We start from the raw sequence: 14,258 nt of genomic DNA, 5'->3' as shown, positions 1-14,258 counted from the left end.
CGGATATCTGTTTATTGTGACCTCCGAAGTAGTCCAAGAGGGACATTTTTCTCTCTCTCTCTCTCTCTTTTTCTCTTACTCTGGAGGGAAATTACTCCGTGCAGGCGCCTGTAACGACTCCATTTTAAATGCTATAATGAAACCCAAATATTTTTAAAATAAATTTAAAAGTTACCTGACACAGAAATGTAAATGTAAACAAAAGTTACATTAAATACTGACGTAGACCGTTCACTCTTTCGTTTATGCCTTACCTTTCACAGTTTACCTCCGTCTCAACGAACTTTTATTGGGGTCGTCGGGTTGTAATTGCAATGTCTGAACAGCAGGGGGCGGCTTGCGCTTAAAAATGGGACCCCCGCTACCTTTTGCTGTCCCACCGAGTTTGAATTCAACTGCACACGTTTAATTCGAGCCATGGGTTGAAAATGAACAGATACTGTTTGTGGAAAAAGGGTAATTTGCCACAGATGTTAGTACAAATCAACCAGAAACAAGGAATGAATCAGAAACGAATGAAACATCGTTAAAAAAGAGATTTTTTTTTGTTTTTATGGTCTAAAAGAAGCACTGACTGCATCCAAGTTAAATTTAGCTTTTAATTTACTGATCTTAAGCAGGGGGTCAATAGGTTATGTAAGATACCACAGACTGTACCCCAAATACAAGCATAACTGACTGAAAATAACGGACTTTGTGTGCCTTTTTTTAGAACATTGTAACAAAGTTATTGACAGAGCAAAAAGAAAAAAGTACACATGGTCAGAAAAAAAGGATTACCGTAGAAAATTAGATATAACAAAGGAAAAAAGTTGGAAAAGTTACAAACATGAAGATAAAGAACACGTTTATCAGAGGCATTAAATGGAGACAATTAAATAGCAACTATGATTATCTCGAACAAAAAAAAGTGTCTAAATATAATTCACGTTGAGACAGGCATTCGTTTAAGATGATGCTGTCGATGTAAAAAAAAAAAAAAAAAAAAGAAACCTTTTAAGTCCTCTGAACAGGAAGATTTCAGCTCACGAGGGGAAACCCTTCTGCCCCGAGGGCAACAGGGAGATGAGGAGGAGAGAGATAAAGCAAACTTGTGGATAGCCAGCAGATGATGACTGAAAGAAGAAATGTGCACAAACGAGGCTGACAGTGGATAGAATATAAAGGGCTATTATCAAAAGTGGAAAACATGAATAGTCGACTCATAATTAATCTTAAGAAAATATGGCAAATGATGTGATATCTTGAGGAATTATCCGTGTGAGCACACAGTAAAAAGTATTCATCACATTAGTCGAAAGCATTTTGCAACTCCGTGAAAAACTGCCTTAATTATCACAATTACGCGTAAGTGGCTAGATTTTGTTCGGTTGTCTTAAACGTGTAGGAAAAATACAACTCAACTCAACTTTTTTTAGGTCCAATTTAGAAAATAAACAGATCGTTAGACAAAAAAATTAAATAAAAACTTTAGGAAAAAGTCATATTCGTGCAGCCTTCCACTGTATGAATGTTTTTCATTCAACCATCGCATTATGTACCCACAATGCCAGAAGGACGAGAATAACAGTGACAGAGATATTATTAGCTCCTTAACACGCTGCCATAACATATATAATATGTTCCCCACACCTCAGACTCCTCAGGGAGGGGTGCAGGAGATATTCGGCGTGCCAAAATGCCACCTGTGTTGCCTGAGTTTAAGTTTCTAAACGCTGGCACAGCTCCATGCAGGGAGGCGGCATCCAGCAAGGAAGCAAATGAAGGAGGAGGAGGAAGAGGAGGAGGAGGATGGTTTAGGAGTTTCAGAGCCTGGAGCTGGGGTTCTTAAAAAGTCAGCGTTAATGATCACAAAGTGCCCAGCTAACAGTTAAACCATTGTAACTGCTAAAGTACCCGTGCCTGCTACTGTCTGACTGCACACAAATCCCGGATAGGCAGGCACCTGTTGTAGATTCTTGCCCTTGACACCGCTCCGGTCCGCTGCGTGATGGGTGTGGTTCGAACTTGTTCTGCCCCAGACTTGAACCCTCCTACAGCTGTCACTGTTCCACACAGTTATTCCAAACCCCCTGGCCCAGAAAAAGCAGCGCTGCCGTGAGGGAGCAGGGAGGGCTGAATGAACTTGCCACTGGCACGTCCACAAATCTGTTTATCTTAAATGTATTCTATGTGTCAGTGAAGAGGATTACCAGCAGATAGTGAAGCTGGCATTGTTTTCATCTTGTGTATCTGTCTGTGTGTTTCAACATGGCAAAATGCAGTCCCGGTGGCACTTTATGGAACTGTACTTTGGCAGGTGTTTATTCCTCTGTGTTACCCCGCAGTCATATACTGTCAATAAGATATTCTTGTAAGATACGGTCATGAGACCTCAGGGCTGAGTAAATGATGGCCGAGTTAGCTAGTGGTCCAACCCACGTTTACTGAGTAAAAGGCATCTTGAAGAAGAGGACAGCAAGAGGCCCAAGACCCCTTCACACCTTAATGCCCTTGTCCCACGTTCTGTTTTATTTGTGACACAATTAAAACTCCTTCTATAAGGTTACTTCCTTATTACCAGAAGTACAGATTATTAGCTTTACTTCTACTCCTCTATTTCTTCCACAACTTTTAACTTTATGTGTCAGGAACAGGAAAGAAGCAGAGAAAAAAACCAATAATTGGCTCTTTAAAGCCAGTTGCCACTGAAGCCACTTCTCAGCTAACTGTAGGATCACGCTCTGGGGTGGCCTGTTGCCTTTTAATTAACACATTATTAGCGTCTGTCATGAGCCTCTCAGTGAGAGCGTTCTGAAATTTTGTTGGCAGTGTGAAAACATTAAAACATTTTCTGTATTATGGGCCCCAGTCATTTTTAAATACAACATTGTGCAGGAAGGGTTTGTAATTTAGAGTGAGTCTGACATATTAATTCAGTCAGCAGTCAGTCGTCTCTTAACAGGGATAATAACCGTTCCATGATGGAGAGGACGGACCTCCAGTGTTCTCTGCCCTCTAGTAAAGTGTCCAAGGCTTGGCCTGTCCGTGTTATTTTGATTTAAAGTATTCATGGAAGTGGCTGAACATAACAAGATTTCTGTGTCGTGTTTCAGTTTCATGAAAACTGAAATGCTCAAGCGCCAATTATGTAAATGTAATTACTTTCCTTAAGACTTAAATCTGTTTATTTTAAAGAATTAATGGACTGTTGTCATTTTGTTGTGTTCCCTCTGCTTCCAGTCACATTTGTATCATCTAATTTGTTCTCTCTTCGTACACAGGGGCATGGAATGCGGTTTGTGATGCTTTCAGTGATGTTCATTCTACACTTTTACACGGAACCTGTGATGGTGCTGACTGGGCACGGAGCAAATATTTCCTTTTGGTTGAATCGGTTGAACTTTCCCCCGCTATTTTTAGACTCTGCTCTTTTATGAGGGATGAACTGCTATAAATACTCTAATGACTCCCACTCCTGCCTAAGCATCCCACTCAAGTCCCCACCCTGAGCCCTTACTGTGCAAATGGCTGGTAAGGAATGCTTTGATCTTACAGGTCTGTTCCCCCACCTTCTTACTTCTTATAGAAACCCTGAACCCACCGTCTCTTTAATAATGTCGAGATTATTTATCTTTCCCTTGATGGTCATTAAGCCATATTGCCTCACCGATGAGGTCAAATCGTTGTTGACATCACTTCCCTGAGTAATCGTTGGCCACGACTTGTCCCGTTCCTGTGTTTGTTCACCTTTTGACTTGTGGAACAGACACCTGCAAGACAAAGAGGTTGCAGAGCAGAACGGCAGCGGAGGAAAAAGGGAGTTGTTTGGTTTGGGCAGCAGGCGTGTAGGTCTCTGGTGTTTATGTGGGCATGAGCATGTGTGTTCTGTAAAATGTGGTCATTGAATCCCATTCAGACTCAGCAGGGGGCCGCAGTGTTCACTGAGGTGTGAAGTGGCCCAGGCCAGGGCAGGATTATAAACCTGGCCTGCATTACAATGAAGGTGAGAAGCAGCAGGGACCCTGCACTGCAGCTTTAGCAAACAAGTTAAAATGCACAAGAATGTCCCATGTGTATCCCTAAAGAAGTTTGTTGAATAGAGGCCTGTTGTTTCAAATGATATACAATTAAGCCCCCTGGAGGAAAGAGTAAAGGTCACAGTGATGGTTAAATGGGTTCCATAGTAAAACCATCTAAAAACAGCAGGTCATTAAAAACAGGTTAGACTGGTAAACAACTCAGGTTGGGTTAAAGAAGACTCTCCAGTGTTGGGTAAACTGACTTTGACAGATAAATAATGTTTAATTAAATATTTCTGTTGATAAATCAGGAAAAAAAGATCCAGTGTTAAGATGTTCAGTTGCTTTAAGTCGGAAAAATGAACAATAAAGCTTCAATAAAGTAGTAGAAAAAAACTCTCCACTTGAAACTCAGCGAGTAAGAAGAACAAGATAAGATAAAGCTTAACAATCTATCCCTGGAAACAAAAGCAACACAGCTCTGAAAGTACCCAAAATAGAAAATCTTTAGAAATAAATGCAAATGAATGTATTTTGTTTAATCAAATCATTGTAAAACTGTCCAAGCAACAAGAGAAATGATTTCAAATTTACACTTATATTTGATCTTTTTAGCATAGTTAATCAAAGGGATTTGAGGGATAGCATTCAAGCAAATGTGCAGTAAGCAACACGGGTGTAAGCACTAAAAAGCACCCTGCAAGTCCCCCAGAGTCACTTTAAGTGTGGCTACCATAACTGCCAGAGTTTCCACGACTAAATATAAATAAAGTGGACCAAAATCTACATTTTCGGCTTATATTTGTCCATCAATCGGAAATAAGATTTGAATTTGTTCAGTCAGCTTGAACCATTTGTCAAAAAGATCTGTTCACACTTTATTTCTATGAAATTCTAAATTGTGCATTTTTAATCCAGTTTTGATGATAGTTTTGACCAGGAAGTGACTTTAAGAACACTATCTTGGAAAATGTGCAATACACAAAGCATGAAAAACAAAGAAGTGCCAAAATCACTCGTCATCAACATACAGGCTAAGAGACTAAAAGAAGAAATGTCTAAAAGGAAGATACAAACTTCATCTTTGGTGTCTTGAGCTATTTTTTAAGTACATTTTACTCTACTTTCCAGGAACGTTGGGCCTTTAACACCAAGGTGAGGCATTTTCCCTTTGTCCCTGAACTCCGAAAAGACAAAAACCATTGACACATTAGCGCACAATAAAGTGCATGTGGCTGAGATACGACCCAACAGTAGCCCATTAACATCAAACAGACGTGTAGCAGCAGCATTCCGCTGGCCGACATGTCACCATCCATGTGATGAACGTTAGTATTTACTCTTCTTTTGTTCTCCTCCCAACAAAACCTTGAGAAAAATACCAGGCTCATTAACTGTTGAATGGTCTCACTATTCTGTAGCCATTAACTTTAATATGTCCTTAAAAACTCACAGAGTTAGTTGAAAGACCTGCACAAGCAACTCATTTTACGTGGCCGGCAGCCATTTCTTCTATCGTTAGTATAAAAATGTTGACTAATATAAGATGTCAGATATAGCACTGTTCCACAGACGTTGATTTAGTCGATTTTTGTGGGACGATTTGCTCCTAAATGAGGTTTAAATTCCAGGACATACACCTGTTATAAATGCCTGAATCAGAAGTTATTTTTATTCTGCTTACTCAAAGTCGCCGCCCTGTTCAGATCTTTATTTTACTTTCCAGTCACACCGAAAGGTTTCTCTCAGATTTCTAGAGGAGGGACTAAAGTTAACAGACCTCAACAGCACTTGATGAGGATGCAGAAGAAAAAAAAACTGTAAGCACAGCTTTATCCAAAAGTTAGATTTTAAATTAAGTTAAGAGGCACCTGCAAACCTCCCTGCACCACTTAGTAAAGCAGTGGCATGTATGGGATGTCATCCAGAGGGAGTGTATTCAGGGAGTGTTGGGACACGTACAAAGGGCAGAGATGGCATGGCTGGCATGCTTCGGTGGGCTTTACAAACGTCAGCTGCTGAGAGCATCAGATGGTGTAATAACATGACAGAGGTCAATCCTTGCAGTGGTTGACCGATGATGAAGACAGTAGCAATGGGCCTATGGTTGGGGGTTGTTTGTAAGGTTTGCCTGGATCTGTGCAACACCATGAATTAGGGTGTGGCAGTCATCCTTAAACACTTATTATGAATGAATGACAAATCACAGAGGAACACGAGGAATAAAATACAAAATTTTAGCGATGGGACATACATAATACCTTCATTAGGTTATTGGTACATAAGAAGAAATAAGGGGGCTGGTGGCCAACATCCAATCCAGGCTTTTAGCACAACAACCCTGTTATTCTTATCAAAGCATTATGAAAATAGAAGTCTCCATAGCCCCTGCCTTTCAGGAGGTGAATGAAAAAGATACTCTTCTTTGCTAACAGATTAGATCATTATGGCAACTTGAATTAACCAAATCTTTCACAGAGGATGGAGAAGTCTTATTCAACATTAGTGAAATCTAACACTGTTAGTTTTGTCCGTTTGATAGTACTCCATCCTGGCAAAAGCATCAGCTTCCTACATTTGTTTTTCTTGTCTGTATATTTACTGCTGTGTGGACAGGCGGTTTTGGATTTTTGAAAGATCTGTACATGAATCTCATTTTGTTGTTGGGTGGACTAACCAGTCAAGAATGCTTGATTAGTCAAGCAGCGATGATGGAGGTTTCCCATTGGTTATCGTTCTTTCACAATGTTTTTGTGTAACCTCTCCCGGAGTCCGCATATGAGTTGAAAGGCAGTGCTTGCATCTTGAGTATTGGTCTTTTGATGTAGTAAAAAGAGAGTGAGGTCATTCCCCTCTTTCAAAGCTGCAGTGCAGCGTGTCTGTGATGGATGACGCTGAACCACAGCGGCAGAGGCTACAGTGGACTAAATTCATCTGAAAGAGAGAAAATCTGGAAAAGATTCGCCATCCTGCTGGGTGGTGCAGAGGTTTAAAACGTCCATTAAACAAACACCTAAACCTAACTTGATCTGTCAGCACATAGGAGCATAAGATTTTGTGACATCTAGTGACACAAACTGCAGATTGCAATAACTGCCCCCCCCCCTTCCTCATCCTCCTCTTCCTACTGTGGTAGAAAATTCAGTGGCTGAGAAATATGCAAATCAAACACACCCCAGACAGTCCATCACAGGGCCACACAATGACAATGCAAACTCTCAAATACAGTATGTTTACACGCAAACTTAGGTTAATGATGGAGAGCTGTCTATTTTAACTGAGCACCATCTTGGTTTCCAGTATACAGGCGCAGGAGGGAGATTGTTTTCTTTACAGAACTATATTCGATTCGATAGAGGGTGATATGGGACTGTTCAGTTTTTTAGTGTTGGATTTTCCAGTTGACCATCTTCAACACAGACTAAAACAACTCATCTGCTGACACAGCATGAACTCTATTTATTTTGTCAGTCCAAACCTGAACAACTCTGGATATGTTTTCTTCTTCTTCTCCTCCTCCTTTGCTCGAGGTGGGAGCTGTGGAGCATGCACAGAGTTCCCTGGTCCACCTAAATGTATTCATGTCCGAGTATATTTGACCTTCAACCGCATTATCAGGGTGTGCGAGATCATCTTTGAGAAACTTTGAACGTCAGGTTTTAGTCTGACTCCTTTGATATTTTAGGAGCGTAGCCCAGCTGCAGTTGGACGAGAGGCAGGGCACACCCTGGATAGGTAGCAAGTCTACCGCAGCACTAACAGTGAGACAAACGCTCAATCCAATCAACCTAACAGATATGTTGTTTTGACCGTGTGAGGAAATTACTCAGAGAGTAAGTACCACGCATCCACAGGTAGAACATGCAAACTCCACACAAGAATCAGGAATCAAGATCAGGTTAGGTTTAGGTGTTTGTTTAATGGATGTTTTAAACCTCCGCACCAGCCAGCAGGATGGCGAAATTTGATGCTGATAACGTTGCATGTGAGGTAACACATAAAAAAAAAAAGAGTGTTGATGAACTTGCAGAATGCACATGGACAATACATTTCAAATAAGACTGTTTGTGCAAAAGAAGGTTTGCTCTAAAACAGCACCGCATTCTCACCAGCACAAAACAACTTTAGAGACGACAGCATCAACTCTTAATGAGGCAAATCCAGAGCCACCGAAGGAGGTTTTATTTTTTTGTCAGTGTGAGGGAGTGAAAGACGGATCGCAGACAAACATCCACTCCTGCTTGTATCTCTTTTGAATATTCCTTCCTGCGTGCGCACACGCCTTCATGCACACAAACAAACACACTCCCTCACCGCACAGCCTCAGAGAGAACACGCGGGGGAGGGGCAAAGAGAGGATGATGTCACCTCTCTAGACAGCTAAGCTGAAGCTTGAGATAATGGTGACATTTCAGGGAAGGTGATGTCATTCTTCCACAGCTACATCCTCCTCCCCCTTTCTTTCCTCTCCTGTCCTCTTCCCCTTCCTCCCCTCCCTGCCTTTTCTCCTCATCCTCAGTGCAGGTGGCTGTCCAGACTCTTTGAATCCCTGCGCAGGAGAATTAGCTTTTGAATAGGCATGCAGGCAATGTGAACCCAGCCCCCCATGCTGTGCTCATAGAAACTCTTAATGTGCGTGGGTGTCGCGTGTTTGAATGTGGGTGTTTTATTATGTGGGAGTCTGTGGGTATGGCATTGGATATAGATGTGCTTTTCTGCTGTTTCATTTCTGAGCTTTAACGTGAATTGAGGTTTGTGCTTTTAGCGCTTTTGTATACATCATTAAATATGCCAGCATGTGTATGGCCGGCTGTGCGCATGCAAGTGTATGTAGATGGGATTTCTGCCCTTCATCCCAGTTTCCCACTGAGACCAATCAAGCAGAGAGCTGCCAGGCTGTAGGGCTGGTTGGCAGTGAGTCCCTCGCTGAGCTCCTCACCCTCAGGATCTGCTCATTTAATGTTTCCTGGCTTCACACTTCACACACAATCCCTATTTCTCTCCTGAAATGTATGATACTATGTATTATAGTCAGTGGTTAAGGCTTAAGTGGTTCAATCCGCTCCAAAGGCTTATGCTGGCTGTAAAAAAAAAAGAAGAAGTGCGTACTGAGTTTTATTCAAAGTAGATTCTCAAATAAGGCACCATTTTTTAAAAAAACATAAAAAAGTATCACCAGTATTAATGCATTAATCTTGTTTTCAGTGATATTAAAGGGTAACTTTACTCTCCAGTAAATTTAATCCAAAGACTTGTGGGTCATTTACATTTTATGGAGATTTGGTTAACCTACTTCTGCACACTGGGCTGATTGCCACAGATGAGTGATGCTTCAAAGCCTGAAGGGTGATGTACCTCTAGTCTCACCGCTGAGCTCGAGGCTGCTCACCTGCAGTATTTTTATCCTTGAAAACTCACTGCTAGTGCACTGCACTTCACTCTGCCAAGTTCTGGTGCGCTGTCTTTCTTCCCCTGTTGAGAGGACTCAAAGCAGCGTGTGTGAGCTGTAAACAAGTTCCCACCCCCCACCCACACCGCCACACAGACACACACAGACTGAGGCTGTATCTGGGCAAAAAGAGCTTTCTGAAACCATAAGCGTCCATCTTATCATATGATTGCTTTTTGTATGTCACACACTTGAGTCATGGGGCACAGAAGGTTTCCCTTCACACCTAGAGGAAGTCGACCAGAAGCCAGAGCACGTGTTACAACGACAGAGGGAACAACTGCCCGTGAATGTCTGCAAAGTATGAACATGAGCAATGACAAGGCAGCGTGGCAGCTAAATACCTCTGAACTATGCCACGTGGCGCATTATTTTTCTCATCCGTTGAACACAAAAACAGTTGCTGTTTAAATTGTGTAGCAAATATTTACCGCATGTGTTGCTTTCTTTTGAGGTGTTTAAATTCAAAACTGCATCTGTCAAATCCCACATGAGTGGATTACAGTCAAATTAAACAGTTGGACTAGCTTTCTTTATGACAAAGTGTTTTTTGATTTTTTTTTTCACCGGATTCGTAGTTATTATGTGTTCTTTCAAAGAGCTAAAGTGTGCTCATTAAAAACATGTCTGCCAAATCAAACGCCGCCGCCCTCGCTCAGACTTTGCTTCATCCGATTTGACTCTCTTTCATGATTTTTCACCTCTATAGAGAGAGATGCATCTTTACATGGCGCATGATGAGAGAAGGATGCTGAATGACGACATGTAATGCGATCCTCACACGTTGTGTCAGCTGATGAAACGCTTTCGACAGTCCTCAGACTGAGAATATGAAGCGAAGAACACACGCTGAAAATATTTAGCGAAAGGAGATAGCTTTTTCCAGTTGTTGACAGAATCTGAGAGTTAAAACCAATTGAGCACAAATTGCCATGAAGAGGCTGCTGATGTGTAGTGAGCAACAGCCTTTTTTTTATTATGTGTGCTGTTCCACTTCACTGTGTCCGCCCAGGGATCCTCTTTCATTCCTGAAATGCAAAGTTAACTCAGCATACACCATTTTCAGTTTGATTGCTTCACCTGATGTGTGAAAATTGTCTCGGTGAATTTAGGGCATAGTTTCATAGTCTGGAAGCTTTTGACATTTATAGACTCATCCTGCGGGGCAGCTACACACCTACATGCACTTGAGTTGTGGAGAACAACGAGGAAATGAGAGTGCTGTGGCATGTGATGTCAGGTTACTTTAATTTGCCAAAACAACAAACAGGTCCGCTTGCACATGAATTATCTCCAACCCCTGTTTCGTAAACACACAGCCGAGATGTAACGACAGATGGCATTTTCAATCCTTGAACGTTCACATGTGATGCACTGGTAATCATGCTCGGAGGGTCCCACAGGACACAGCACTGACAGGCTGATGGACTCATTAGACGAGCATCAATGTCTGTACACGAGTGGGCCTGCTTCTATCACCCCTGGGCTGTTTGCAACACACTTTCAACACACTGGATGGGTAGTAGTCGTGCTAATTAAGATGTAGAGATACTCTTCAGCGCCTGAAGTGTCACAGAGGAACATAACACGAAGGACTGTCAAGGTTCCTGTACCTAATTTCACTTTAATAAGTTGTTGCAGACGGTGCAGAGGTGCTGGCAGCAAATGTCCAGAAAAAGTGGTGGCACTTTTTAAGCTCTTTTCAAAGCTATTGACTTCCTTGTAGCAGTTTAATCAGATATTGAGGTTTAATAGATTCATAGATTCAAATGCAATGTCTCCTCTTCCTGTATGTCATTTGTCTCTATTCAATCTTGATGGCTCAGTGCAGAGGGAGAAACCCATGACCTATTTGAAATGAGCTGCTAACACGGTAGCATTAACTGCAGACTTCATGGCTTCTAAACAATTACCAAGGTCATTAATGAATGGTGATGGTGGTCTTAATACTTTAAGTTCATAGATGCAGATATCAGGCATAAGTTTGGAAATAGAAAGCTACAAAGACTATTTTGGAACAGGGCGGTGGTCAAGTTAAAGTTGAGATGCAACCGTAGCTCAACTCAACTCCCATTTAAAGGAGAACTCCAGTATTTTTAAACCTAGACCTTATTTCTGGAATGAAATACATTTATCTACTCACCGAGAACAGTTTGGCGAAAGTCGGCATCCTTCGAAAGCTATTTAGAAAACTCGCAATTGGTGTATATCCATATAATGGAGTTAACAGGGCAGGGATGATGCGGCCTCTAAATAAGGCATTATCTGTCTTTATTTCACCAATACTTTAAGAAGAATGAATGAATGAACATGTACTATAGCTCCGTTAGCTCATAGGTGCTGTTTTGTGGCTACTTGCGGCTATAGGAGAGCTAACAGAGGGATTTCTACAAAGGCACTCTACTGGGACGATGTCATCCAGTTTTCTAAATAGCTTTCGAAGGACGCCGACTTTCGCCAAACTGTTCTCGGTGAGTAGATAAACGTATTTCATGCCAGAAATAAGGTCTAGGTTTAAAAATACAATTTGCTGTGTAGGGTGATACATTGTAAATAAAGTCCATAGATTCAGATATCAGGCATAAATTTTAAATAGTGTCAATAAAAGTGTCAAAAATGAAATGCAGAGTTTCGCTTTCTGTCCCGGTTGCTGGTCTGTCATTGTGAGACGACACAGAGAAGACTCCAGGAAGTCACTGCTCCTTGACAAGAAAAAGTTACTCTTATAAAACAACAGTGTGGGATTGATGTTGGTACAAATGTGTTACGTGTTAGTTATTTAGTTTCAGATTTATGTTGTAGTTGAACCCTCTGATAAAATCTGATTTCTAATTCAAATTAAACGAAACTATTCTAATTACAGATTATTTTTGGCCAGGATGACGAGAATAAATAAATAGTTCACAGTGGTCATAATTAGAGTTGTCTATCAACTTAAGCGGAAAGTTTAGAAGTTTGGACAGCCACCAAGTCTTCAGGCTGTCATCCTATTGAAAGGTCTCATCCTCAGTGACCTGACTGGTTTCAGAAACAAAGCAACTAACATTCCTGAGGTGGATTTTCCCTGACCACGCTGACTACATGCAACAAGAATGCTGTGATGCACTAGTTAGGGCCCTTTGTATCGCTGACGCCCAACGTTTGCCATCTGGGTTGTGGCCTTTCCTGTGAAACCACCCTGATTCCTGCACAGGGGAGGTGTTTATGAACTGCAGGTGGCTCTTGAGGGGTCAAAAGGGTCCCAGAGGGAGACCATAGAAGAGCAGCTTCGGGGATGACATCATTTAATCCTGACACGACGATGGCTCATTCACCACAGAAGTGGTGAAGGCAGAAATGTATGTGTGGGAGGTGATCCTGATGTCATTGTTTGTTTCTCCTGCTGCTCCAAAGTCTAAACCACCCAAATCAAAGAGCGGTGGACTTTCTCAAGCTATTTTCGTCCACTGCATACCTCTCCTCTGACTTTCTTTTAAGCAAACATTCCTTTCCTGTGGGTTATATCAAGGTGAGTGGTTCAAAGTCATGGCTCTAAGAAAATTCCCGGTCCAACAACCTGTAGGGCTTTTGAAGAGAATTAATTCAGTTTGTGAGAGCTAAGGTGGTCTTTCAGCCTGGACAGACAAAGGTTTACCTCTTGAGCTCAATGACCGGAATATTTGATCCAAAACTAAAAATACTCACACAACATCTCTTTAAAAAGTAATCACGTATTAAAGGAGTTAGAGAAGCCATAATTAGATTGGACTACATCATGATTAAAATAGAACAGAGAGGGTGACCAGCACTTGCTTTCATGACTGAGGAGTTAAAAGCAGAATCAACTGAGAGAGAACATTAAGTTGAACATTCACTACATCAGTGAGGTTTTCACAGCATTAGCACAAACTTGTTGAAATGACAAACTTTTTTTTCTCACTTGCTTTGTAAAGGCGGTTTGGGTTGTAGGTTTTCTCTGTGCTGGTTTATGATACTTTCTGATCTCTTTGTGTGGCAGGAGAAATCTTTTTGTTTGTTTTTTCTTTGTTTTTTGCTTTTGATATCTATAATTCTGAGAGAGAAATCGAACTCTTCACTAACATAAAAAGCTTTGTTGTATTTTAAGGCAAGAAACCACAGGCAAGTGAGATGATAACTCACTCATATCACCACGACACTTCCCTATTCTATTACTTACACGTAGACAATTCTGAGTTTCTGAAATACAAATAAGTTATTACCCTGTGAAATATGTGCAGAAACTTCCAGAATGAATAAAAGCTGCTTCAAAACCATTTTTCTCATTCTGTTGACACTAGCCAAAGCTCCCAATGTAGCCAAAGCTCTGTTTTATTCATTCAATAAATCAGAAAATACTTTTAAGCCATACTGAAAAAACATAATGCCACAATATTCATCAATATTCACTTAATGTAAAACATCTCAGCTAAGGTTTTAACAGATCTCCCATACGTGACCTATGATGGAACATTTCGGGGTAACGAATATAGAAGGTCAACATAAAGGCCACAATTATACAGACAAGATTCTGAGACTGTCCTTCTTGGGAGAAATTCTTGTAAGTAATGTGCTTTTAGTTCAATTTTAATTGACTGTTTATTGTATCGTAGTCTATTACATGAAAGGCTTTGATACATGTGACCTCAGGGCTTCCGATCCTTCTTTAGCTTTGAACAAGACTCGTGACTTAAGTTATGGAGGTGACAGGAGTATGTGCTGCAGTTTAGCATTATATGAAAGAAGTCATGATCAACAACTTAGCACATGAGCCAATCACATTTATACAGTTTTTTATTAAACACTGTCAT

Source organism: Leuresthes tenuis, unplaced genomic scaffold, assembly GCF_036924035.1.
Source record: "Leuresthes tenuis unplaced genomic scaffold, fLeuTen1.0.hap1 SCAF_13, whole genome shotgun sequence".
Lineage (NCBI taxonomy): Eukaryota > Metazoa > Chordata > Actinopteri > Atheriniformes > Atherinopsidae > Leuresthes > Leuresthes tenuis.
The sequence above is the reverse complement of the archived record's forward strand: the minus strand, read 5'-3'. Positions refer to the sequence as shown.